The 27,310-nt window shown below is 49.9% G+C and overlaps 1 long non-coding RNA gene across 1 annotated transcript in view; it reads left to right on the top strand.

Moving 5' to 3' along the window:
* Nucleotides 1-550: 550 nt before the first annotated feature.
* Nucleotides 551-27,310, top strand: part of LOC130077778 (uncharacterized) — a 58,090-nt gene continuing 31,330 nt past the window's right edge. Inside the window, exon 1 of the long non-coding RNA XR_008805829.1 lies at nucleotides 551-682. This is a non-coding gene — a long non-coding RNA (uncharacterized LOC130077778). The remainder of the gene's footprint in view (nucleotides 683-27,310) is intronic.

The following is a 27,310-nucleotide window of genomic DNA, read 5'->3' as shown; positions in this document are numbered from 1 at the left end:
GGAGCGGCTGCAGTGTGTTTATTACTGCGGGATGAATCCGGTCGGAGAACACAACTCAGATCTGCTCAGTATGAAGCATTGGTGTGAGATCCGTACACGCTGCACTTCAGACAGAAACAGTTGAATTTGAGTTTTGAGCAAAATACCATTCAGTGAGGGCAAAGCATTAATGATTCACAAATGCACAGTTAATACAAAGTAATACAAATTTATAAGAAAAATATCCCAGAAATTAAAATACTCAATTCCCAATTCAGGGGCTCTTTATGCATGACAAAACCTTTCAACAAAAAGAAATCAGTTAATTAAAAAAAGATATTCAGTTCGTTTAAATTCAGTTCATGTCTTTTCAACTAATTTGGGGGGCAAACCACCAGTTTCAGAATTAATTGAACATGCAGTTCACATTAACAGTTCTAGACTGAGCTCAATCCAGCATATTAGCTTATACAGCAGAGTCCTTATGCACTTAGGCCTTTAAAAATCCTTAAGTCCATTCAAACCAGCACCTGATATTGTTCGTTGCTCAGACTCGTTCTCCCAGTTTAAAACTAGACTAAAGACGCATCTATTTAGCCAGGCATTCATATAATTTTTTTATCTTACAGTTACTGTAAATTCGGCCTCTACTTCATAAACGCCAGAGGAGAACTGGCCCCGACTGAGCCTGGGTTCTCCCAAGGTTTTTTTTTCTCCATTGGGTCATCTGATGGAGTTTTAGGACACCATCGGGTCACTTGAAGGAGGTTTTTGGTTCCTTGCCACTGTTGCCTTTGGCTTGCTCAGTTGGGGATATTCAAATTAAATGACCCATCATACCACTGATCAGCTCTACCAAACTTGGATGTCGTTGTTCAGTAATAAACAAACACTGTTAAGTTGTTTTGATTGATACTGTGAAGCAGCTTTGATACAATCTGTATTGTGAAAAGCGCTATATAAATATATTTGACTTGACTTGACTTGACTTGTGTGATTATGATTCAGGAGCATTACAGGTCAGAGGTCAGATTGGTTTGGAACAATCAGAATGTTATCCAGTTCCATCTGGTTGAAGATCGGAGTCACGCCGGTATGGAGACAAATTTGTTGAAGATCAGTGCAGATGGCTGTCGTGTCGATGAAGCCTTCACAGGGCTGATGATGCTGGCACTTCAGGGATGCGTCATGGATGGGTCCAGGTGCAGGTCCACCATCTGATCTGGATACGGCCGGGATCCGGCTGACTTCAGTAAACAGGGAAGGGACTGTTTGACACTTCATGACTGTGATGTCATCTTGTCTAGGCGCAGGTCCTGCATCAGATCTGGATACGGCCTGGATCCAGCGGACTGCAGTAAATCTCGGATAAACAGAGAGACTAATATTAGAGTAGACGCCATCCTTCTTATGATGTAACAAGTACATCAGGATTTGTGGGGAGTTTTCCCAGTTCCGGCTGATCTAAACAGCCTAAAACACATTATAGAAGTCTAAAATGTGTTATTTGTATGCTAGGCCAAATTACAGAGCAAATTACAGTGTCTGACACCGTACTTGCAAGTTCACACACCTCTTTAACGTTAATTTTAGTGATCTCTGATTGGCGAAGTCGAACATCATTAGTGCCGACGTGAATAATAATCTTAGAGAATTTACGATTAGCATTAGCCAGCACTTTTAAATTTGTTTTGATGTCAGGCAGCTCCCGGCAAACATGTGACTATGGTGGCTGGTGTCTCTATTTTCACGTTCCGTGTGATCGAATCACCAATAACTAGGGCACATTCAGCAAGATTCACAGTGGGTGTTTCACTGAGTGGGGAGAATCTATCTGGAATGATAATCGGTAATCGTCATCAAACACGTATGACGGTTCCTGCTGTCAGTCACACACGTATGACGGTTCCTGCTCAGGTCAGTCGCACACGTATGACGGTTCCTGCTCAGGTCAGTCACACACGTATGACGGTTCCTGCTGTCAGTCACACAGGTATGACGGTTCCTGCTCAGGTCAGTCACACACGTATGACGGTTCCTGCTCAGGTCAGTCGCACACGTATGACGGTTCCTGCTGTCAGTCACACACGTATGACGGTTCCTGCTCAGGTCAGTCGCACACGTATGACGGTTCCTGCTCAGGTCAGTCACACACGTATGACGGTTCCTGCAGTCAGTCACACACGTATGACGGTTCCTGCTGTCAGTCGCACACGTATGACGGTTCCTGCTGTCAGTCACACACTTATGACGGTTTCTGCTGTCAGTCACACACGTATGACGGTTCCTGCTGTCAGTCACACACGTATGACGGTTCCTGCTGTCAGTCACACACGTATGACGGTTCCTGCTCAGGTCAGTCGCACACGTATGACGGTTTCTGCTGTCAGTCGCACACGTATGACGGTTCCTGCTGTCAGTCACACACGTATGACGGTTCCTGCTCAGGTTAGTCGCACACGTATGACTGTTTCTGCTGTCAGTCGCACACGTATGACGGTTCCTGCTGTCAGTCACACACGTATGACGGTTCCTGCTCAGGTCAGTCGCACACGTATGACGGTTCCTGCTGTCAGTCGCACACGTATGACGGTTCCTGCTCAGGTCAGTCGCACACGTATGACGGGTCCTGCTCAGGTCAGTCGCACACGTATGCCGGTTCCTGCTGTCAGTCGCACACGTATGACGGTTCCTGCTTAGGTCAGTCGCACACGAATGACGGTTCCTGCTGTCAGTCACACACGTATGACGGTTTCTGCTGTCAGTCACACACGTATGACGGTTCCTGCTGTCAGTCACACACGTATGACAGTTCCTGCTGTCAGTCACACACGTATGACGGTTCCTGCTGTCAGTCACACACGTATGACGGTTCCTGCTGTCAGTCACACATGTATGACGGTTCCTGCTCAGGTCAGTCACACACGTATGACGGTTTCTGCTGTCAGTCGCACACGTATGACGGTTCCTGCTCAGGTCAGTCGCACACGAATGACGGTTCCTGCTGTCAGTCACACACGTATGACGGTTCCTGCTGTCAGTCACACACGTATGACGGTTCCTGCTGTCAGTCACACACGTATGACGGTTCCTGCTGTCACTCACACACGTATGACGGTTCCTGCTCAGGTCAGTCGCACACGTATGACGGTTCCTGCTCAGGTCAGTCACACACGTATGACGGTTCCTGCTCAGGTCAGTCGCACACGTATGACGGTTCCTGCTGTCAGTCACACACGTATGACGGTTCCTGCTCAGGTCAGTCACACACGTATGACGGTTCCTGCTCAGGTCAGTCGCACACGTATGACGGTTCCTGCTGTCAGTCACACACGTATGACGGTTCCTGCTCAGGTCAGTCGCACACGAATGACGGTTCCTGCTGTCAGTCACACACGTATGACGGTTCCTGCTGTCAGTCACACACGTATGACGGTTCCTGCTGTCAGTCACACACGTATGACGGTTCCTGCTGTCAGTCACACACGTATGACGGTTCCTGCTGTCAGTCGCATACGTATGACGGTTCCTGCTGTCAGTCACACACGTATGACGGTTCCTGCTGTCAGTCACACACGTATGACGGTTTCTGCTGTCAGTCACACACGTATGACGGTTCCTGCTGTCAGTCACACACGTATGACGGTTCCTGCTGTCAGTCACACACGTATGACGGTTCCTGCAGTCAGTCTCACACTTATGACGGTTCCTGCTGTCAGTCGCACACGTATGACGGTTCCTGCTGTCAGTCACACACGTATGACGGTTTCTGCTGTCAGTCACACACGTATGACGGTTCCTGCTGTCAGTCACACACGTATGACGGTTCCTGCTGTCAGTCACACACGTATGACGGTTCCTGCTCAGGTCAGTCGCACACGTATGACTGTTTCTGCTGTCAGTCGCACACGTAGGACGGTTCCTGCTGTCAGTCACACACGTATGACGGTTCCTGCTCAGGTCAGTCGCACACGTATGACGGTTCCTGCTGTCAGTCGCACACGTATGACGGTTCCTGCTCAGGTCACTCGCACACGTATGACGGGTCCTGCTCAGGTCAGTCGCACACGTATGACGGTTCCTGCTGTCAGTCGCACACGTATGACGGTTCCTGCTCAGGTCAGTCGCACACGAATGACGGTTCCTGCTGTCAGTCACACATGTATGACGGTTCCTGCTTAGGTCAGTCACACACGTATGACGGTTCCTGCTGTCAGTCGCACACGTATGACGGTTCCTGCTGTCAGTCGCACACGTATGACGGTTCCTGCTCAGGTCAGTCGCACACGTATGACGGTTCCTGCTCAGGTCAGTCACACACGTATGACGGTTCCTGCTGTCAGTCACACACGTATGACGGTTCCTGCTCAGGTCAGTCGCACACGTATGACGGTTCCTGCTGTCAGTCGCACACGTATGACGGTTCCTGCTCAGGTCACTCGCACACGTATGACGGGTCCTGCTCAGGTCAGTCGCACACGTATGACGGTTCCTGCTGTCAGTCGCACACGTATGACGGTTCCTGCTCAGGTCAGTCGCACACGAATGACGGTTCCTGCTGTCAGTCACACACGTATGACGGTTCCTGCTTAGGTCAGTCACACACGTATGACGGTTCCTGCTGTCAGTCGCACACGTATGACGGTTCCTGCTGTCAGTCGCACACGTATGACGGTTCCTGCTCAGGTCAGTCGCACACGTATGACGGTTCCTGCTCAGGTCAGTCACACACGTATGACGGTTCCTGCTGTCAGTCACACACGTATGACGGTTCCTGCTGTCAGTCACAGACGTATGACGGTTCCTGCTGTCAGTCACACACGTATGACGGTTCCTGCTGTCAGTCACACACGTATGACGGTTCCTGCTCAGGTCAGTCACACACGTATGACGGTTCCTGCTGTCAGTCGCACACGTATGATGGTTCCTGCTGTCAGTCAAACACGTATGACGGTTCCTGCTGTCAGTCACACACGTATGACGGTTCCTGCTGTCAGTCACACACGTATGACGGTTCCTGCTGTCAGTCACACACGTATGACGGTTTCTGCTGTCAGTCGCACACGTATGATGGTTCCTGCTGTCAGTCACACACGTATGACGGTTCCTGCTGTCAGTCACACACGTATGATGGTTCCTGCTGTCAGTCACACACGTATGACGGTTCCTGCTGTCAGTCACACACGTATGACGGTTCCTGCTGTCAGTCACACACGTATGACGGTTCCTGCTCAGGTCAGTCACACACGTATGACGGTTCCTGCTCAGGTCAGTCACACACGTATGACGGTTCCTGCTGTCAGTCACACATGTATGACGGTTCCTGCTGTCAGTCGCACACGTATGACGGTTCCTGCTGTCAGTCGCACACGTATGACGGTTCCTGCTGTCAGTCGCACACGTATGACGGTTCCTGCTCAGGTCAGTCACACACATATGACGGTTCCTGCTCAGGTCAGTCACACACGTATGACGGTTTCTGCTGTCAGTCACACACGTATGATGGTTCCTGCTGTCAGTCGCACACGTATGACGGTTCCTGCTCAGGTCAGTCACACACGTATGACGGTTTCTGCTGTCAGTCGCACACGTATGACGGTTCCTGCTCAGGTCAGTCACACACATATGACGGTTCCTGCTCAGGTCAGTCACACACGTATGACGGTTCCTGCTGTCAGTCACACACGTATGACGGTTCCTGCTCAGGTCAGTCAAACACGTATGACGGTTCCTGCTCAGGTCAGTCACACACGTATGACGGTTCCTGCTGTCAGTCACACACGTATGACGATTCCTGCTGTCAGTCACACACGTATGACGGTTCCTGCTCAGGTCAGTCGCACACGTATGACGGTTCCTGCTCAGGTCAGTCACACACATATGACGGTTTCTGCTGTCAGTCACACACGTATGACGGTTCCTGCTGTCAGTCACACACGTATGACGGTTCCTGCTCAGGTCAGTCGCACACGTATGACGGTTCCTGCTCAGGTCAGTCACACACATATGACGGTTTCTGCTGTCAGTCGCACACGTATGACGGTTCCTGCTGTCAGTCACACACGTATGACGGTTCCTGCTGTCAGTCACACACTTATGACGGTTCCTGCTCAGGTCAGTCAAACACGTATGACGGTTCCTGCTCAGGTCAGTCACACACGTATGACGGTTCCTGCTGTCAGTCACACACGTATGACGGTTCCTGCTCAGGTCAGTCGCACACGTATGACGGTTCCTGCTCAGGTCAGTCGCACACGTATGACGGTGTGCGACTGACTCAATATTTTAGATTCTATTGCACCTATGAAGCCTAGACGTATTAAACCAAAATTAGAACCATGGTTAAATGATGCCACTCGTGCTCTTCGTCGGTTGTGTAGACGCGCAGAGCGAAAATGGAATAAAAATAAGCTTCAAGTTCTTCACGACTTTATAGGAAATGGTTAAAATTGTGCGGGACAAATATTTTTCTGATCTTATTGAAAAAAATCTCCATAACTCTAGAGTTTTATTTAGCACATTGAATGCTGTGATTCATCCTCCAGCCTCAGATGGTATTGTTGTCTCTGTACAAACCTGTGAAACCTTTCGCATACATTTTATGGATAAGATTGCTCGTATTAGATCTTCTATTCAGCCCTCTGTTTATGATCCTTCAATTCCGCCGGCGACTGTCTCTGCTGTTTTTTATCGGTTTGAGCCTGTGTCTATTTTGACCCTGGCGAAGATAGTCAAACATTTGAAGCCTTCTTCTAGTCCTCAAGATGTTATTCCGACCCATATTTTTAAACAGATTTTTAATGTCATTGGTCCTAGTATTTTGATCCTAATAAATTGCTGTCTGGCTACGGGCTCCGTGCCAACATATCTAAAACACGCTATAGTGCAAACTTTAATTAAAAAATCGAACTTGGATCCGACAGATTTATCAAATTTTAGACCAATTTCAAAATTACCATTTCTGTCAAAGGTTTTAGAGAAGGTAGTTTTTAGTCAATTACAATCTTTTTTAAAGAAGAATTCTATGTTTGAAGCGTTTCAATCTGGATTCAGGGAAAAACACAGCACAGAAACGGCTCTTTTAAAGGTTCATAATGATATCCTATTAAGTGCTGATTCAGGATCCTCAACAATTTTGGTGTTATTAGATCTTAGTGCAGCATTTGATACAGTGGATCATAACATCTTGGTCTCTCGTTTGGAACACCATGTTGGAGTGCGAGGAATGGCCCTTCAGTGGTTTAAGTCCTATCTAACAAATCGTAGTTTTGCAGTTAAACTTGGCGAATGTTTGTCAACGTTAGCTCCACTTACCTGTGGAGTACCACAGGGGTCCATTCTTGCTCCTCTTTTGTTTTTGATATATATGCTCCCTTTGGGTTCTATTTTCAATAAACATGGTGTCTCGTTTCACTGTTATGCCGACGACACGCAGATTTATTTGCCATTCAACAAGAATGCTTTAAATCTGCTTTTGGACTGTCTAAATGACGTGAAAAGCTGGATGGCTTTAAATTATCTGAAACTAAATGATAATAAGACAGAAATAATTTTATTTGGACTAAATGAAAAAACAGTTTCTCTAAGCTACAATCTTGGTCCTTTAGCTATATACAATAAGTCCCTTGTGAAGAACTTAGGCGTTCTATTTGATAAAGACCTCAAATTCGATAAGCAAATAAATAATGTAGTTAAATCTTGCTTTTTTAATCTTAGACTTCTATCCAAGGTAAAGAGCATGCTTTCTTTTAATGACCTTGAGAAAGTGATTCATGCTTTTATTTTTTCACGACTCGATTACTGTAACACCCTCTACACAGGAGTTAGCCAGACAGCGTTGGCGCGTTTGCAGACAGTCCAAAATGCGGCCGCTAGGCTACTGACAGGTACAAAAAAGCGTGAGCACATTACTCCAATTTTGTACTCTCTCCAATGGTTGCCGATTCGTTTCCGTATAGAATATAAACTTTTAATGTTTGTTTTTAAATCCTTAAATGGTATGGCACCCGCATACTTTGATCCTTTAGTGAAACGTTATTCATCAAATAGATCCCTACGGTCCTCTGATCAGTCACTTTTAACGATCCCTAGATCCAGATTTAAACATAGGGGGGATCGTGCTTTCTCGATCGCTGCCCCGAAACTTTGGAATCTGTTACCAGTTCACATTAGATTGGCTCAGACTATTTCCAGTTTTAAATCATTACTGAAAACCCACCTATTAACTCAGGCGTTTAATCCCTCTGGGCGTTGAGACTAAATCCTCTGTTGTTGTCCTATGTTGTATATGTATGTGTGATGTCTATGTATTTTACTTTTTATGTTTTTATTTGCTATTGCTGGAAAGCACATTGGTGCAACTGTAGTTGCAATAAATTGTGCTATATAAATACAATAAAGAAAGAAAGAAAGAAAGACGGTTCCTGCTCAGGTCAGTCGCACACGAATGACGGTTCCTGCTCAGGTCAGTCGCACACGTATGACGGTTCCTGCTCAGGTCAGTCGCACACGTATGACGGTTCCTGCTCAGGTCAGTCGCACACGTATGACGGTTTCTGCTGTCAGTCACACACGTATGACGGTTCCTGCTGTCAGTCACACACGTATGACGGTTCCTGCTGTCAGTCACACACGTATGACGGTTCCTGCTCAGGTCAGTCGCACACGTATGACGGTTTCTGCTGTCAGTCACACACGTATGACGGTTCCTGCTGTCAGTCACACACGTATGACGGTTCCTGCTGTCAGTCACACACGTATGACGGTTCCTGCTGTCAGTCACACACGTATGACGGTTCCTGCTCAGGTCAGTCACACACGTATGACGGTTCCTGCTGTCAGTCGCACACGTATGACGGTTCCTGCTGTCAGTCACACACGTATGACGGTTCCTGCTGTCAGTCACACACGTATGACGGTTCCTGCTCAGGTCAGTCACACACGTATGACGGTTCCTGCTGTCAGTCACACACGTATGACGGGTCCTGCTCAGGTCAGTCACACACGTATGACGGTTCCTGCTGTCAGTCGCACACGTATGACGGTTCCTGCTCAGGTCAGTCGCACACGAATGACGGTTCCTGCTGTCAGTCACACACGTATGACGGTTCCTGCTGTCAGTCACACACGTATGACGGTTCCTGCTGTCAGTCACACACGTATGACGGTTCCTGCTCAGGTCAGTCGCACACGTATGACGGTTCCTGCTCAGGTCAGTCACACACGTATGACGGTTCCTGCTCAGGTCAGTCACACACGTATGACGGTTTCTGCTGTCAGTCACACACGTATGACGGTTCCTGCTGTCAGTCACACACGTATGACGGTTCCTGCTGTCAGTCACACACGTATGACGGTTCCTGCTGTCAGTCGCATACGTATGACGGTTCCTGCTGTCAGTCGCACACGTATGATGGTTCCTGCTGTCAGTCACACACGTATGACGGTTCCTGCTGTCAGTCACATACGTATGACGGTTCCTGCTCAGGTCAGTCGCACACGTATGACGGTTCCTGCTCAGGTCAGTCACACACGTATGACGGTTCCTGCTCAGGTCAGTCACACACGTATGACGGTTTCTGCTGTCAGTCACACACGTATGACGGTTCCTGCTGTCAGTCACACACGTATGACGGTTCCTGCTGTCAGTCACACACGTATGACGGTTCCTGCTGTCAGTCGCATACGTATGACGGTTCCTGCTGTCAGTCACACACGTATGACGGTTCCTGCTGTCAGTCACACACGTATGACGGTTTCTGCTGTCAGTCACACACGTATGACGGTTCCTGCAGTCAGTCACACACGTATGACGGTTCCTGCTGTCAGTCGCACACGTATGACGGTTCCTGCTGTCAGTCACACACGTATGACGGTTCCTGCTGTCAGTCACACACGTATGACGGTTTCTGCTGTCAGTCACACACGTATGACGGTTCCTGCTGTCAGTCACACACGTATGACGGTTCCTGCTGTCAGTCACACACGTATGACGGTTCCTGCTCAGGTCAGTCGCACACGTATGACGGTTTCTGCTGTCAGTCGCACACGTATGACGGTTCCTGCTGTCAGTCACACACGTATGACGGTTCCTGCTCAGGTCAGTCGCACACGTATGACGGTTTCTGCTCTCAGTCGCACACGTATGACGGTTCCTGCTGTCAGTCACACACGTATGACGGTTCCTGCTCAGGTCAGTCGCACACGTATGACGGTTCCTGCTCAGGTCAGTCGCACACGTATGACGGTTTCTGCTGTCAGTCACACACGTATGACGGTTCCTGCTCAGGTCAGTCGCACACGAATGACGGTTCTTGCTGTCAGTCACACACGTATGACGGTTCCTGCTGTCAGTCACACACGTATGACGGTTCCTGCTGTCAGTCACACACGTATGACGGTTCCTGCTCAGGTCAGTCGCACACGTATGACGGTTCCTGCTCAGGTCAGTCACACACGTATGACGGTTCCTGCTCAGGTCAGTCACACACGTATGACGGTTTCTGCTGTCAGTCACACACGTATGACGGTTCCTGCTGTCAGTCACACACGTATGACGGTTCCTGCTGTCAGTCACACACGTATGACGGTTCCTGCTGTCAGTCGCATACGTATGACGGTTCCTGCTGTCAGTCGCACACGTATGATGGTTCCTGCTGTCAGTCACACACGTATGACGGTTCCTGCTGTCAGTCACACACGTATGACGGTTCCTGCTCAGGTCAGTCGCACACGTATGACGGTTCCTGCTCAGGTCAGTCACACACGTATGACGGTTCCTGCTCAGGTCAGTCACACACGTATGACGGTTTCTGCTGTCAGTCACACACGTATGACGGTTCCTGCTGTCAGTCACACACGTATGACGGTTCCTGCTGTCAGTCACACACGTATGACGGTTCCTGCTGTCAGTCGCATACGTATGACGGTTCCTGCTGTCAGTCACACACGTATGACGGTTCCTGCTGTCAGTCACACACGTATGACGGTTTCTGCTTTCAGTCACACACGTATGACGGTTCCTGCTGTCAGTCACACACGTATGACGGTTCCTGCAGTCAGTCACACACGTATGACGGTTCCTGCTGTCAGTCGCACACGTATGACGGTTCCTGCTGTCAGTCACACACGTATGACGGTTCCTGCTGTCAGTCACACACGTATGACGGTTTCTGCTGTCAGTCACACACGTATGACGGTTCCTGCTGTCAGTCACACACGTATGACGGTTCCTGCTGTCAGTCACACACGTATGACGGTTCCTGCTCAGGTCAGTCGCACACGTATGACGGTTTCTGCTGTCAGTCGCACACGTATGACGGTTCCTGCTGTCAGTCACACACGTATGACGGTTCCTGCTCAGGTCAGTCGCACACGTATGACGGTTTCTGCTCTCAGTCGCACACGTATGACGGTTCCTGCTGTCAGTCACACACGTATGACGGTTCCTGCTCAGGTCAGTCGCACACGTATGACGGTTCCTGCTGTCAGTCGCACACGTATGACGGTTCCTGCTCAGGTCAGTCGCACACGTATGACAGGTCCTGCTCAGGTCAGTCGCACACGTATGACGGTTCCTGCTGTCAGTCGCACACGTATGACGGTTCCTGCTCAGGTCAGTCGCACACGAATGACGGTTCCTGCTGTCAGTCACACACGTATGACGGTTCCTGCTGTCAGTCACACACGTATGACGGTTCCTGCTGTCAGTCACACACGTATGACGGTTCCTGCTCAGGTCAGTCACACACGTATGACGGTTCCTGCTGTCAGTCACACACGTATGACGGTTCCTGCTCAGGTCAGTCACACACGTGTGACGGTTCCTGCTCAGGTCAGTCACACACGTATGACGGTTCCTGCTCAGGTCAGTCAAACACGTATGACGGTTCCTGCTCAGGTCAGTCAAACACGTATGACGGTTCCTGCTCAGGTCAGTCACACACGTATGACGGTTCCTGCTCAGGTCAGTCACACACGTATGACGGTTCCTGCTGTCAGTCACACACGTATGACGGTTCCTGCTGTCAGTCACACACGTATGTCGGTTCCTGCTCAGGTCAGTCAAACACGTATGACGGTTCCTGCTCAGGTCAGTCAAACACGTATGGCGGTTCCTGCTCAGGTCAGTCGCACACGTATGACGGTTCCTGCTGTCAGTCACACACGTATGACGGTTCCTGCTCAGGTCAGTCACACACGTATGACGGTTCCTGCTGTCAGTCGCACACGTATGACGGTTCCTGCTCAGGTCAGTCACACACGTATGACGGTTCCTGCTCAGGTCAGTCACACACATATGACGGTTCCTGCTGTCAGTCACACACGTATGACGGTTCCTGCTCAGGTCAGTCAAACACGTATGACGGTTCCTGCTCAGGTCAGTCAAACACGTATGACGGTTCCTGCTCAGGTCAGTCAAACACGTATGACGGTTCCTGCTCAGGTCAGTCACACACGTATGACGGTTCCTGCTGTCAGTCACACACGTATGACGGTTCCTGCTGTCAGTCACACACGTATGACGGTTCCTGCTCAGGTCAGTCAAACACGTATGACGGTTCCTGCTCAGGTCAGTCGCACACGTATGACGGTTCCTGCTCAGGTCAGTCAAACACGTATGACGGTTCCTGCTCAGGTCAGTCACACACATATGACGGTTCCTGCTGTCAGTCAAACACGTATGACGGTTCCTGCTCAGGTCAGTCAAACACGTATGACGGTTCCTGCTCAGGTCAGTCACACACATATGACGGTTCCTGCTGTCAGTCACACACGTATGACGGTTCCTGCTGTCAGTCGCACACGTATGACGGTTCCTGCTCAGGTCAGTCAAACACGTATGACGGTTCCTGCTCAGGTCAGTCACACACATATGACGGTTCCTGCTGTCAGTCAAACACGTATGACGGTTCCTGCTGTCAGTCGCACACGTATGACGGTTCCTGCTCAGGTCAGTCACACACGTATGACGGTTCCTGCTCAGGTCAGTCGCACACGTATGACGGTTCCTGCTGTCAGTCACACACGTATGACGGTTCCTGCTCAGGTCAGTCACACACGTATGACGGTTCCTGCTGTCAGTCGCACACGTATGACGGTTCCTGCTCAGGTCAGTCACACACGTATGACGGTTCCTGCTCAGGTCAGTCACACACGTATGACGGTTCCTGCTGTCAGTCACACATGTATGACGGTTCCTGCTGTCAGTCGCACACGTATGACGGTTCCTGCTGTCAGTCGCACATGTATGACGGTTCCTGCTGTCAGTCACACACATATGACGGTTCCTGCTGTCAGTCGCACACGTATGACGGTTCCTGCTCAGGTCAGTCAAACACGTATGACGGTTCCTGCTCAGGTCAGTCACACACATATGACGGTTCCTGCTGTCAGTCACACACGTATGACGGTTCCTGCTGTCAGTCGCACACGTATGACGGTTCCTGCTCAGGTCAGTCACACACGTATGACGGTTCCTGCTCAGGTCAGTCAAACACGTATGACGGTTCCTGCTGTCAGTCACACATGTATGACGGTTCCTGCTCAGGTCAGTCAAACACGTATGACGGTTCCTGCTCAGGTCAGTTGCACACGTATGACGGTTCCTGCTCAGGTCAGTCGCACACGTATGACGATTCCTGCTCAGGTCAGTCACACACATATGACGGTTCCTGCTCAGGTCAGTCACACACGTATGACGGTTCCTGCTCAGGTCAGTCACACACGTATGACGGTTCCTGCTCAGGTCAGTCACACACGTATGACGGTTCCTGCTGTCAGTCACACACGTATGACGGTTCCTGCTCAGGTCAGTCACACACGTATGACGGTTTCTGCTCAGGTCAGTCACACACGTATGACGGTTCCTGCTGTCAGTCACACACGTATGACGGTTCCTGCTGTCAGTCACACACGTATGACGGTTCCTGCTGTCAGTCACACACGTATGACGGTTCCTGCTGTCAGTCACACACGTATGACGGTTCCTGCTTTCAGTCGCACACGTATGACGGTTCCTGCTGTCAGTCACACACATATGACGGTTCCTGCTGTCAGTCACACACGTATGACGGTTCCTGCTGTCAGTCACACACGTATGACGGTTCTTGCTGTCAGTCGCACACGTATGACGGTTCCTGCTGTCAGTTGCACACATATGACGGTTCCTGCTCAGGTCAGTCACACACATATGATGGTTCCTGCTCAGGTCAGTCACACACGTATGACGGTTCCTGCTGTCAGTCACGCACGTATGACGGTTCCTGCTGTCAGTCACACACGTATGACGGTTCCTGCTGTCAGTCACACACGTATGACGGTTCCTGCTCAGGTCAGTCACACACGTATGACGGTTCCTGCTGTCAGTCACACACGTATGACAGTTCCTGCTGTCAGTCACACACGTATGACGGTTCCTGCTGTCAGTCACACACGTATGACGGTTCCTGCTGTCAGTCACGCACGTATGACGGTTCCTGCTGTCAGTCACACACGTATGACGGTTCCTGCTGTCAGTCAAACACGTATGACGGTTCCTGCTCAGGTCAGTCACACACGTATGACGGTTCCTGCTGTCAGTCACACACGTATGACAGTTCCTGCTGTCAGTCACACACGTATGACGGTTCCTGCTGTCAGTCGCACACGTATGACGGTTCCTGCTGTCAGTCAGTCGCACACATATGACGGTTCCTGCTCAGGTCAGTCACACACATATGACGGTTCCTGCTGTCAGTCAAACACGTATGACGGTTCCTGCTGTCAGTCACACACGTATGTGGGTTCCTGCTCAGATCAGTCACACACGTATGACGGTTCCTGCTCAGGTCAGTCACACACGTATGACGGTTCCTGCTCAGGTCAGTCAAACACGTATGACGGTTCCTGCTCAGGTCAGTCACACACATATGACGGTTCCTGCTGTCAGTCACACACGTATGACGGTTCCTGCTCAGGTCAGTCAAACACGTATGACGGTTCCTGCTCAGGTCAGTCACACACGTATGACGGTTCCTGCTGTCAGTCACACACGTATGACGGTTCCTGCTCAGGTCAGTCACACACGTATGACGGTTCCTGCTGTCAGTCGCACACGTATGACGGTTCCTGCTCAGGTCAGTCACACACGTATGACGGTTCCTGCTCAGGTCAGTCACACACGTATGACGGTTCCTGCTGTCAGTCACACATGTGTGACGGTTCCTGCTGTCAGTCGCACACGTATGACGGTTCCTGCTGTCAGTCACACACGTATGACGGTTCCTGCTGTCAGTCACACACGTATGACGGTTCCTGCTCAGGTCAGTCAAACACGTATGACGGTTCCTGCTCAGGTCAGTCACACACGTATGACGGTTCCTGCTGTCAGTCACACACGAATGACGGTTCCTGCTGTCAGTCACACACGTATGACGGTTCCTGCTGTCAGTCGCACACGTATGACGGTTCCTGCTGTCAGTCGCACACATATGACGGTTCCTGCTCAGGTCAGTCACACACATATGACGGTTCCTGCTGTCAGTCACACACGTATGACGGTTCCTGCTGTCAGTCACACACGTATGACGGTTCCTGCTCAGGTCAGTCACACACGTATGACGGTTCCTGCTCAGGTCAGTCAAACACGTATGACGGTTCCTGCTCAGGTCAGTCACACACATATGACGGTTCCTGCTGTCAGTCGCACACGTATGACGGTTCCTGCTCAGGTCAGTCAAACACGTATGACGGTTCCTGCTCAGGTCAGTCGCACACGTATGACGGTTCCTGCTGTCAGTCACACACGTATGACGGTTCCTGCTCAGGTCAGTCACACACGTATGACGGTTCCTGCTGTCAGTCGCACACGTATGACGGTTCCTGCTCAGGTCAGTCACACACGTATGACGGTTCCTGCTCAGGTCAGTCACACACGTATGACGGTTCCTGCTGTCAGTCACACATGTATGACGGTTCCTGCTGTCAGTCGCACACGTATGACGGTTCCTGCTGTCAGTCGCACACGTATGACGGTTCCTGCTGTCAGTCGCACATGTATGACGGTTCCTGCTCAGGTCAGTCACACACGTATGACGGTTCCTGCTCAGGTCAGTCACACACACATGACGGTTCCTGCTGTCAGTCACACACTTATGACGGTTCCTGCTGTCAGTCACACACGTATGACGGTTCCTGCTCAGGTCAGTCACACACGTGTGACGGTTCCTGCTCAGGTCAGTCACACACGTATGACGGTTCCTGCTCAGGTCAGTCAAACACGTATGACGGTTCCTGCTCAGGTCAGTCACACACATATGACGGTTCCTGCTGTCAGTCGCACACGTATGACGGTTCCTGCTCAGGTCAGTCGCACACGTATGACGGTTCCTGCTGTCAGTCACACACGTATGACGGTTCCTGCTCAGGTCAGTCACACACGTATGACGGTTCCTGCTGTCAGTCGCACACGTATGACGGTTCCTGCTCAGGTCAGTCACACACGTATGACGGTTCCTGCTCAGGTCAGTCACACACGTATGACGGTTCCTGCTGTCAGTCACACACGTATGACGGTTCCTGCTGTCAGTCGCACACGTATGACGGTTCCTGCTGTCAGTCGCACATGTATGACGGTTCCTGCTGTCAGTCGCACATGTATGACGGTTCCTGCTCAGGTCAGTCACACACGTATGACGGTTCCTGCTCAGGTCAGTCAAACACGTATGACGGTTCCTGCTCAGGTCAGTCACACACGTATGACGGTTCCTGCTGTCAGTCACACACGTATGACGGTTCCTGCTCAGGTCAGTCACACACGTATGACGGTTCCTGCTCAGGTCAGTCGCACACGTATGACGGTTCCTGCTGTCAGTCACACACGTATGACGGTTCCTGCTCAGGTCAGTCAAACACGTATGACGGTTCCTGCTCAGGTCAGTCACACACGTATGACGGTTCCTGCTCAGGTCAGTCACACACACATGACGGTTCCTGCTGTCAGTCACACACGTATGACGGTTCCTGCTGTCAGTCGCACACGTATGACGGTTCCTGCTGTCAGTCACACATGTATGACGGTTCCTGCTGTCAGTCGCACACGTATGACGGTTCCTGCTGTCAGTCGCACATGTATGACGGTTCCTGCTGTCAGTCGCACATGTATGACGGTTCCTCCTCAGGTCAGTCACACACGTATGACGGTTCCTGCTCAGGTCAGTCACACACACATGACGGTTCCTGCTGTCAGTCACACACGTATGACGGTTCCTGCTGTCAGTCACACACGTATGACGGTTCCTGCTCAGGTCAGTCACACACGTATGACGGTTCCTGCTCAGGTCAGTCACACACGTATGACGGTTCCTGCTCAGGTCAGTCAAACACGTATGACGGTTCCTGCTCAGGTCAGTCACACACATATGACGGTTCCTGCTGTCAGTCGCACACGTATGACGGTTCCTGCTCAGGTCAGTCAAACACGTATGACGGTTCCTGCTCAGGTCAGTCGCACACGTATGACGGTTCCTGCTGTCAGTCACACACGTATGACGGTTCCGGCTCAGGTCAGTCGCACACGTATGGCGGTTCCTGCTCAGGTCAGTCGCACACGTATGACGGTTCCTGCTCAGGTCAGTCTCACACGTATGACGGTTTAAAAAAACCTGCTTAAAGATCTCATGTTGGTCCAAGCTGGATTATGTTGGTTTATGCTGGGTAGAGCTGGTTAGAACTGGTGTAGCTGAAGACCAGCAGATCAGCATCCCTTGCTCAGCAACACTGGATTTTTCAGCAGGAGAAGTGGCAATAAGTGGCTTTTTTTTACAAACAAACACTTACACACACACACGCTTTTCTGTGTTTCTATATCCAGGTCACACGGGATCCGGTTTGAGGAATTCGTCTTCAGTCGGTTCTGTCGAACTCCAGAGAAAATGTCCTATTATTCTAAGATATTTCCTCTTGTTGAAATATTCATCATGATGACATTTCCACGAGTCCTCCAGCCGTACAAGCTCTCGAACTGCAGCACAGAACATTCTGTGAAGATCTGGAAATTATTAAAGCTCTCACAGGCCGTTCAGTCTGCGCTGGGAGTATTTCATATTTCATACGCACTATATCAGAAGGCAGGATTTTGTTGCCTTTCTAATGGCCTTTTTCTTCTTTGGTTTGCAAATGTGAAATTTTAAACCCAATTTTTTATTCAGTGTCGGGGAAAAACTGTGTGACGGCGTTTCGTTGAAAAGCCCCTCGGCTCTCGCTGATATCGTTCTCGTGAAGATAAGTGCTCGACAATTTACTCTCTTACCCAGGAGCCCCGGCCGTTCAGACTCAGGCAACTTTATTTAATTCCAACATTCACATTTTTGGTTAAAATGGTGAAAATATGTTCATTCAAACAGGCTGTATGTCGGATGAGTAGAACAGTGTGTGTTTAACAGGCGTTGCAGTGCAGGAGAGCAGAGAGAGAGCTTTACTATGTAGAAAAACAGGATGAGACACTGTCACTGGAGACACACACACACACGCACAGCCACACACACAACACACACACACACACACACAGACACACACACACACACACACACACACACGCTTCTCACCTGAGAGGGCAGGCAGTCTGTGTAGTGGCTGACAGCATCTTCAACACACACACACACACACACACACACACACACACACACACACACACACACACACACACACACACACAGCATCTGTCTGCTGGATCACTGATGTGTTTCCTGTCTGGCTGTCGTGTTGCGCGACAAAACGCATCACAAACGACAGACAAAAACACAGAGCGATGGATGGAGAGGCAGACGGACTAAGATGACACTGTCTGTCTGTCCTTCATGCCATCACACACACACACACACACACACACACAAGTTTATCATAGGTGTTTGTGTTAGAGGCTTGGTTGAAAAAGAAAATCACAAACTATTATTGTACACGCATTGTTTGTCTCTGTGTGTCTGTGTGTGTGTGTGTGTGTGTGTGTGTGTGTGTGTTTGACTACAGTAGTGTTAGGCTTTTGGTTCCTTTCAAAGCAGCTTTACAGTGATAACAGGAACATAATGCAACAAAGTTTGTTTCTGCTGTACAGCAGATCTAGAAGAAAATAGTGTCACAGTCCAGCTTCAGTTAGTTCAGTGATGGTTTATTTTGTTGTAAAAAAGTTATTATTTAGTTCATTTATACATATAGCCGCTCTGGAGAAAACCGTGATGTCATCGTCCAGTTCAGTTCTCATATAATGGTGTCAATGCAGGAGATCAATAATATAGTTGAATATTAAATGTCCCCAACTAAGCGAGACAAAAGCCAAGGCGACAGTGGCAAGAACCAAAACTCCATCAGTGACAGAATGGAGAAAAACCCTTGGGAGAAACCAGACTCAGTCGAACAGTGTATGATTATAAATCATTTTTGAGACTGCGGAAGTCATTAAAAGTTGCTTTTTCAGTTGAATTTGGGGGAACCACTTGAAACATAAATACCAAACACACCACTTGCTACATTTCTATATATATCATGATCAGTTGTTAGCAAACATGTATTCATTACTTCAACGAGCTCACTGTTTCTGCCTTAAATTAATACATTGTTTAATTTAATACATTGTTAGCTAACTGCGTGATTTGTATATGTATATTTCTGAAATACATAACTTAGACAGTTACCTCTGATAACAGATCACTCTAAATTATAATGTAGACTCATGCATTTTCTGTAAAGCTGCTTTGAAACAACATGTATTGTGAAAGGTTCTTCTTCGTGTGCTTCCTACTGCACAACAGCGACAGATATCTGCCCTGCTTACGGTTGAGTTCACATATTATACAATGGTTCGAGATCTTGGTACATTTAAAAACACTTTTAATAGTTTGAATGATGTTTTATGTTAACTGGAATTATTCTTGTGTATGTGATGTAATGTTTTTTTTTTTTTTTGAATGAGTGTATAGATTTATGTATATTTGTATATTATTATATTTTGATTAAGATGTAAGTAAATTATTGATTAAAAAAAGAGAGAATGAAATTGAGATGTCTGTCTCTCTCTCTCTCGTGTGACAGTCCAGTCACTCACTGCAGCTGACAGTGTGGAGAAAAAGCTGACCTTTGACCTGCGTGATCGTCCTCTCCCAGCTGTGTGTTGTGTTTTGGCTGCTGTCCATGTGCACTTTCAATCCCATCAAACAAAACTGTGCGTGTGTTTTACGCCAGGGACGCGTCATTGACTTCTGCTCACAGTAATTGATGTAAATGGACTCTTTATGTGCTGCCTGTGATGTTCTCATAATGACTTTCTATATGATTTGGCTGTTCTGCAATTTCAGATAATAACATGGTGATGTAGAAGATGGAGAAGGCGGAACGATGGGCTCTAAAGGCACCCAGCTGTCCATCGCTTCTAATCCCAAATCATCCGTCCAGCGACGGCCGTCAGACCAATGAAGAAGCTAACAGAGTTATAACCAGGTTTAGACCCTAACCCTAGCCCTCCAGGTGTTATAACCTCCTTATGTCTGAACCTTTAGTTCTTGTCTTGTGCTGCACCTGAGTTGAGTTTATGCTACCAGAGGGGCAGCTGAAGTAACGAAAGAGGGTGATGACGTAACGAAAGAGGGTCATGACGAAAGAGGGTCATGACGTAACGAAAGAGGGTCATGACGTAACGAAAGAGGGTGATGACGTAACGGAAGAGGGTGATGACGTAACGAAATAGGGTCATGACGTAACGAAAGAGGGTCATGACGTAACGAAAGAGGGTGATGACGTAACGAAAGAGGGTCATGACGTAACGAAAGAGGGTCATGACGTAACGAAAGAGGGTCATGACGTAACGAAAGAGGGTGATGACGTAACGAAAGAGGGTGATGACGTAACGAAAGAGGGTGATGACGTAACGAAAGAGGGTCATGACGTAACGAAAGAGGGTGATGACGTAACGAAAGAGGGTCATGACGTAACGAAAGAGGGTGATGACGTAACGAAAGAGGGTCATGACGTAACGAAAGAGGGTCATGACGTAACGAAAGAGGGTCATGACGTAACGAAAGAGGGTGATGACGTAACGAAAGAGGGTGATGACGTAACGAAAGAGGGTGATGACGTAACGAAAGAGGGTGATGACGTAACGAAAGAGGGTCATGACGTAACGAAAGAGGGTCATGACGTAACGAAAGAGGGTGATGACGTAACGAAAGAGGGTGATGACGTAACGAAAGAGGGTGATGATGTAACGAAAGAGGGTGATGATGTAACGAAAGAGGGTCATGACGTAACGAAAGAGGGTGATGACGTAACGAAAGAGGGTGATGACGTAACGAAAGAGGGGGATGACGTAACGAAAGAGGGTGATGACGTAACGAAAGAGGGTCATGACGTAACGAGTGATGACGTAACGAAAGAGGGTGATGACGTAACGAGTGATGACGTAACGAAAGAGGGTGATGACGTAACGAAAGAGGGTGATGACGTAACGGAAGAGGGTGATGACGTAACGAAAGAGGGGGATGACGTAACGAAAGAGGGTGATGACGTAACGAAAGAGGGTCATGACGTAACGAAAGAGGGTGATGACGTTACGAAAGAGGGTGATGACGTAACGGAAGAGGGTGATGACGTAAGGAAAGAGGGTCATGACGTAACGAAAGAGGGTGATGACGTAACGAAAGTGGGTCATGACGTAACGAAAGAGGGTGATGACGTAACGAAAGAGGGTGATGACGTAACGAAAGAGGGTCATGACGTAACGGAAGAGGGTCATGACGTAACGAAAGAGGGTGATGACGTAACGGAAGAGGGTGATGACGTAACGAAAGAGGGTGATGACGTAACGGAAGAGGGTCATGACGTAACGAAAGAGGGTGATGACGTAACGGAAGAGGGTGATGACGTAACGGAAGAGGGTGATGACGTAACGAAAGAGGGTGATGACGTAACGAGAAGTATTCCCAACTCTACGCAAAGTGTCCCATTCACATTTTTGTTGGGCATAAACAAATCTGTCGCTACTACTATGAAACTAAAAGCTACCGAGACACTAACAGAGTAGTATTACTACATAAAACAAAAAGGGAAATTACCTAGGCCAACATATTTGAAAAATCTAAAGATTTTGCTATAATAACTTAATATATAGTAAACTATAAAGCAAATGCAGTTGGTCAAGTGAAGTCACCCTTATTTCTATAGTGCTTTATAGAACACAGATCGTTTCAAAGCAGAAGCGTTGCAATACAACTACTAATTCCACTGCAGATTATTTCAAGAAAACTGCCTCTCTGTACCCCACAGCCTACATTTCCCAGCATCCCTAGCAGAGAGGTTAAAGAGTACGTCATGCTGATTGGTCAGCAGCTCTTACAAGTGATTCGCACAAAACTCATTGTTTTGTCATTGTGCAGATGAAGAGTTAAAGCTAACGTTGTCGTTTCCCGCATGCATCTCCACGCTGAAATGGTGATGAATCATCAGAGCTGATATTGCCTTTCACACAATATTCTGTGGATTTATGGCCAGTGTCGTCTCAGCTGTTTTCTAATTTGGAAAATCTATTTTTCATTCTGTCTTCCTGACTTCCAATTAGCTCTGAAACAGACCAACAGATTTCTCTCTTTGTCACAACACAAATGTGGCTTTTTGCAGAGTTTTGGGGACACACACACACACACATTGTGTTTTCATGTTTAAAGGGGACTTTCCATAGACATAATGATTTTTATACCGTACAAACTGTATATTCTGTCCCCTTACACTAGCCCGACCCCTGAACCTAGTCATCACACAAAACTTTCTGGATTTTTACAATTTCAAAACACATAACTTAGTATGATTTATAAGCTGTTTTCTTCATGGTGACCCAAAAATGTCCCCGCAAGGACAAGGATTTCAGATATCGCCATCTTTGTGGGGACATTTTGTCCCCATTATGTAGGGTTTACCAGGGGACCACACACACACACACGCACACACACACGCACGCACACACACACACGCACACACACACTCACACGTACACACACACACACACACACACACACACACACACACACACACACACACACACACACTCTCACTCACGCCTGCGGAGGGACAGGGACTCACCGCTTCATTACACACTGCATATTTAAGCAGCACTGAGGAGCCTGAACACTGCTGTTCTCCTTTCTAGCACTCAACCGGTCCTTCATCCTCTCTGCCACCTCCATCACTCCCTCACATCACAGGAGACAGTAGGTGCTGGAAGACAACACATGTGCAGTTTCACATCTTTACACACATATACAGACATGATATAGTGTTCAGAGTGAGACAGGGACAGAGAGTGAGAGTGAGACAGGGACAGAGAGTGAGACAGAGAGTGAGACAGGGACAGAGAGTGAGAGGGACAGAGAGTGAGACAGGGACAGAGAGTGAGACAGGGACAGAGAGTGAGACAGGGACAGAGAGTGAGACAGAGAGTGAGACAGGGACAGAGAGTGAGAGTGAGACAGAGAGTGAGATAGAGACAGATAGTGAGACAGGGACAGAGAGTGAGACAGGGACAGTGAGTGAGACAAAGACAGAGAGTGAGACAGAGACAGAGAGTGAGACAGGGAAGGAGAGAGTGAGACAGAGACAGAGGACAGGGACAGAGAGTGAGACAGGGAAGGAGAGAGTGAGACAGAGACAGAGGACAGGGACAGAGAGTGAGACAGAGACAGAGAGTGAGACAGGGAAGGAGAGAGTGAGACAGAGACAGAGGACAGGGACAGAGAGTGAGACAGGGAAGGAGAGAGTGAGACAGAGACAGAGGACAGGGACAGAGAGTGAGACAGAGACAGAGAGTGAGACAGGGAAGGAGAGAGTGAGACAGAGACAGAGGACAGGGACAGAGAGTGAGACAGGGAAGGAGAGAGTGAGACAGAGACAGAGGACAGGGACAGAGAGTGAGACAGAGACAGAGAGTGAGACAGGGAAGGAGAGAGTGAGACAGAGACAGAGGACAGGGACAGAGAGTGAGACAGGGACAGAGAGTGAGACAGGGAAGGAGAGAGTGAGACAGAGACAGAGGACAGGGACAGAGAGTGAGACAGAGACAGAGGACAGGGACAGAGAGTGAGACAGGGACAGAGAGTGAGACAGAGACAGAGGACAGGGACAGAGAGTGAGACAGAGACAGAGGACAGGGACAGAGAGTGAGACAGGGAAGGAGAGAGTGAGACAGAGACAGAGGACAGGGACAGAGAGTGAGACAGGTACAGAGAGTGAGACAGGGAAGGAGAGAGTGAGACAGGGAAGGAGAGAGTGAGACAGAGACAGAGACAGAGGACAGGGACAGAGAGTGAGACAGGGACAGAGAGTGAGACAGGGAAGGAGAGAGTGAGACAGAGACAGAGGACAGGGACAGAGAGTGAGACAGAGACAGAGGACAGGGACAGAGAGTGAGACAGGGACAGAGAGTGAGACAGAGACAGAGGACAGGGACAGAGAGTGAGACAGGGAAGGAGAGAGTGAGACAGGGAAGGAGAGAGTGAGACAGAGACAGAGACAGAGGACAGGGACAGAGAGTGAGACAGGGACAGAGAGTGAGACAGGGAAGGAGAGAGTGAGACAGAGACAGAGGACAGGGACAGAGAGTGAGACAGAGACAGAGGACAGGGACAGAGAGTGAGACAGGGAAGGAGAGAGTGAGACAGAGACAGAGGACAGGGACAGAGAGTGAGACAGGGACAGAGAGTGAGACAGAGACAGAGGACAGGGACAGAGAGTGAGACAGAGGCAGAGGACAGGGACAGAGAGTGAGACAGGGAAGCCCACATCAATCACTGTCGAGAGCGTCTCTCGTCCTACAAACACACTGATATCTATTCCCTCAATCTCTCCGTCTCTGGAGCAGTGAGTATAGATTCTGCTGTGCCAGTGTGATTTACTGTTCAAATCCCAGAGTGAAGATGAGGCACATGAGTGCAGTGCTAAAGCCACGCTGGTAAAAGTGTTTCGGCACAACATTACCTTAGAGTTCGATCACTGGCTAAAAAACTGCAGTGATTAATGAACAGACGACCGGTGTTACACGTGCCATAGAGTTAAAGGACATGGTTTTGGGACATTGATTTAATGCCAGAGAAGGACGAGCTCCTCTAGACAACTCCATGGGTTTTTTTATCGTACAAAGTTTTTTCCTTAGTCACCTTTGCCAGCTCAAAGACATTCAAGCATGTTTTCCCTGTAAATCTGTTCACTGGGAGTTTAAGACATTCCTGACAATCAAGACATTTATTCAGTTCTGTTCATTGTGTTGGCTTTATTCTGTCAGTTCCATGCATCAATCTTTTATACTCATCATCTTCACTCACCAGATGCGTCATAGGTTAATTCTCATGAAACTAATTCTACCAGGTATCTCTTTATAAAATTAAAATTCTTTTCCATTTAATTTTGTGTGTATATACAGTACATATATATATATATACTGTATATACAATTCAAATAAAGCACTTGTTATAGTTCTGCCAGGTTCCTGCACAACATTTCATATCACTCTCCTCTGTACTAATCACACACACCTGCACCTCATCATCACCATCATCAATACTCACTCTTCACTTCTGTTCACTATCTGGTCTCGTTCATACGAAGAGGACTACTTACGTCTCCAGCGTCTCCGGCGTCTCCAGCGTCTCCGTCTCTCCGGCGTCTCCAGCGTCTCCGTCTCTCCGGCGTCTCCGTCTCTCCGGCGTCTCCAGCGTCTCCGTCTCTCCGGCGTCTCCAGCGTCTCCGTCTCTCCAGCGTCTCCGTCTCTCCAGCGTCTCCGTCTCTCCGGCGTCTCCAGCGTCTCCGTCTCTCCGTCTCTCCGGCGTCTCCAGCGTCTCCGTCTCTCCGGCGTCTCCAGAGTCTCCGTCTCTCCGTCTCTCCGGCGTCTCCAGCGTCTCCGTCTCTCCGTCTCTCCGTCTCTCCGGCGTCTCCAGCGTCTCCAGCGTCTCCATCTCTCTGTCTCTCCGGCGTCTCCATCTCTCCGGCGTCTCCAGCGTCTCCATCTCTCCGTCTCTCCGGCGTCTCAGGCATCTTCAGCGTCTCCGTCTCTCCGGCGTCTCCAGCGTCTCCGGCGTCTCCGGCGTCTCCAGCGTCTCCATCTCTCCGTCTCTCCGGCGTCTCAGGCATCTTCAGCGTCTCCGTCTCTCCGGCGTCTCCAGCGTCTCCGGCGTCTCCGGCGTCTCCGGCGTCTCCAGCATCTCCGTCTCTCCGGCGTCTCCAGCGTCTCCATCTCTCCGTCTCTCCGTCTCTCCATCTCTCCGGCGTCTCCAGCGTCTCCGTCTCTCCGTCTCTCCGGCGTCTCCAGCGTCTCCATCTCTCCGTCTCTCCGTCTCTCCGGCGTCTCAGGCGTCTCCGGCGTCTCAGGCGTCTCCAGCGTCTCCGTCTCTCCGGCGTCTCCAGCTTCTCCGGCGTCTCCAGCGTCTCCATCTCTCCGGCGTCTCCAGCGTCTCCATCTCTCCGTCTCTCCGGCGTCTCCGGCGTCTCCAGCGTCTCCGTCTCTCCGGCGTCTCCAGCGTCTCCGTCTCTCCGGCGTCTCCAGCGTCTCCGTCTCTCCGGCGTCTCCAGCGTCTCCGTCTCTCCGGCGTCTCCGGCTCTAGCGTCTCCGTCTCTCCAGCGTCTCCGGCGTCTCCGGCGTCTCCGTCTCTCCAGCGTCTCCAGCGTCTCCAGCGTCTCCAGCGTCTCCGTCTCTCCGGCGTCTCCAGCGTCTCCGTCTCTCCCGCGGCTCCGGCTCTAGCGTCTCCGTCTCTCCGGCGTCTCCGGCGTCTCCGTCTCTCCAGCGTCTCCAGCATCTCCGTCTCTCCAGCGTCTCCAGCGTCTCCGTCTCTCCGGCGTCTCCAGCGTCTCCGTCTCTCCGGCGTCTCCAGCGTCTCCGTCTCTCCGGCGTCTCCAGCGTCTCCAGCGTCTCCAGCGTCTCCAGCGTCTCTGTCTCTCCAGCGTCTCCGTCTCTCCGGCGTCTCCAGCCTCTCCAGCGTCTCCGTCTCTCCGGCGTCTCCAGCGTCTCCGTCTCTCCGGCGTCTCCAGCGTCTCCGTCTCTCCGGCGCCTCCGTCTCTCCGGCGTCTCCAGCGTCTCCGTCTCTCCAGCGTCTCCGTCTCTCCGGCGTCTCCAGCGTCTCCGTCTCTCTGGCGTCTCCGGCGTCTCCAGCGTCTCCGTCTCTCCGGCGTCTCCAGCGTCTCCATCTCTCCGTCTCTCCGGCGTCTCCAGCGTCTCTGGCGTCTCCAGCGTCTCCGTCTCTCCGGCGTCTCCAGCGTCTCCGGCGTCTCCAGCGTCTCCGTCTCTCCGGCGTCTCCAGCGTCTCCGTCTCTCCGGCGTCTCCAGCGT

This window comes from Rhinichthys klamathensis, unplaced genomic scaffold (genome assembly GCF_029890125.1).
Source record: "Rhinichthys klamathensis goyatoka isolate OS25496 unplaced genomic scaffold, OSU_Roscu_1.1 h1tg000780l_1, whole genome shotgun sequence".
Classification (NCBI taxonomy): domain Eukaryota; kingdom Metazoa; phylum Chordata; class Actinopteri; order Cypriniformes; family Leuciscidae; genus Rhinichthys; species Rhinichthys klamathensis.
Note: the sequence above shows the minus strand (reverse complement) of the source record. Positions and strands in the feature narration are given on the sequence as shown.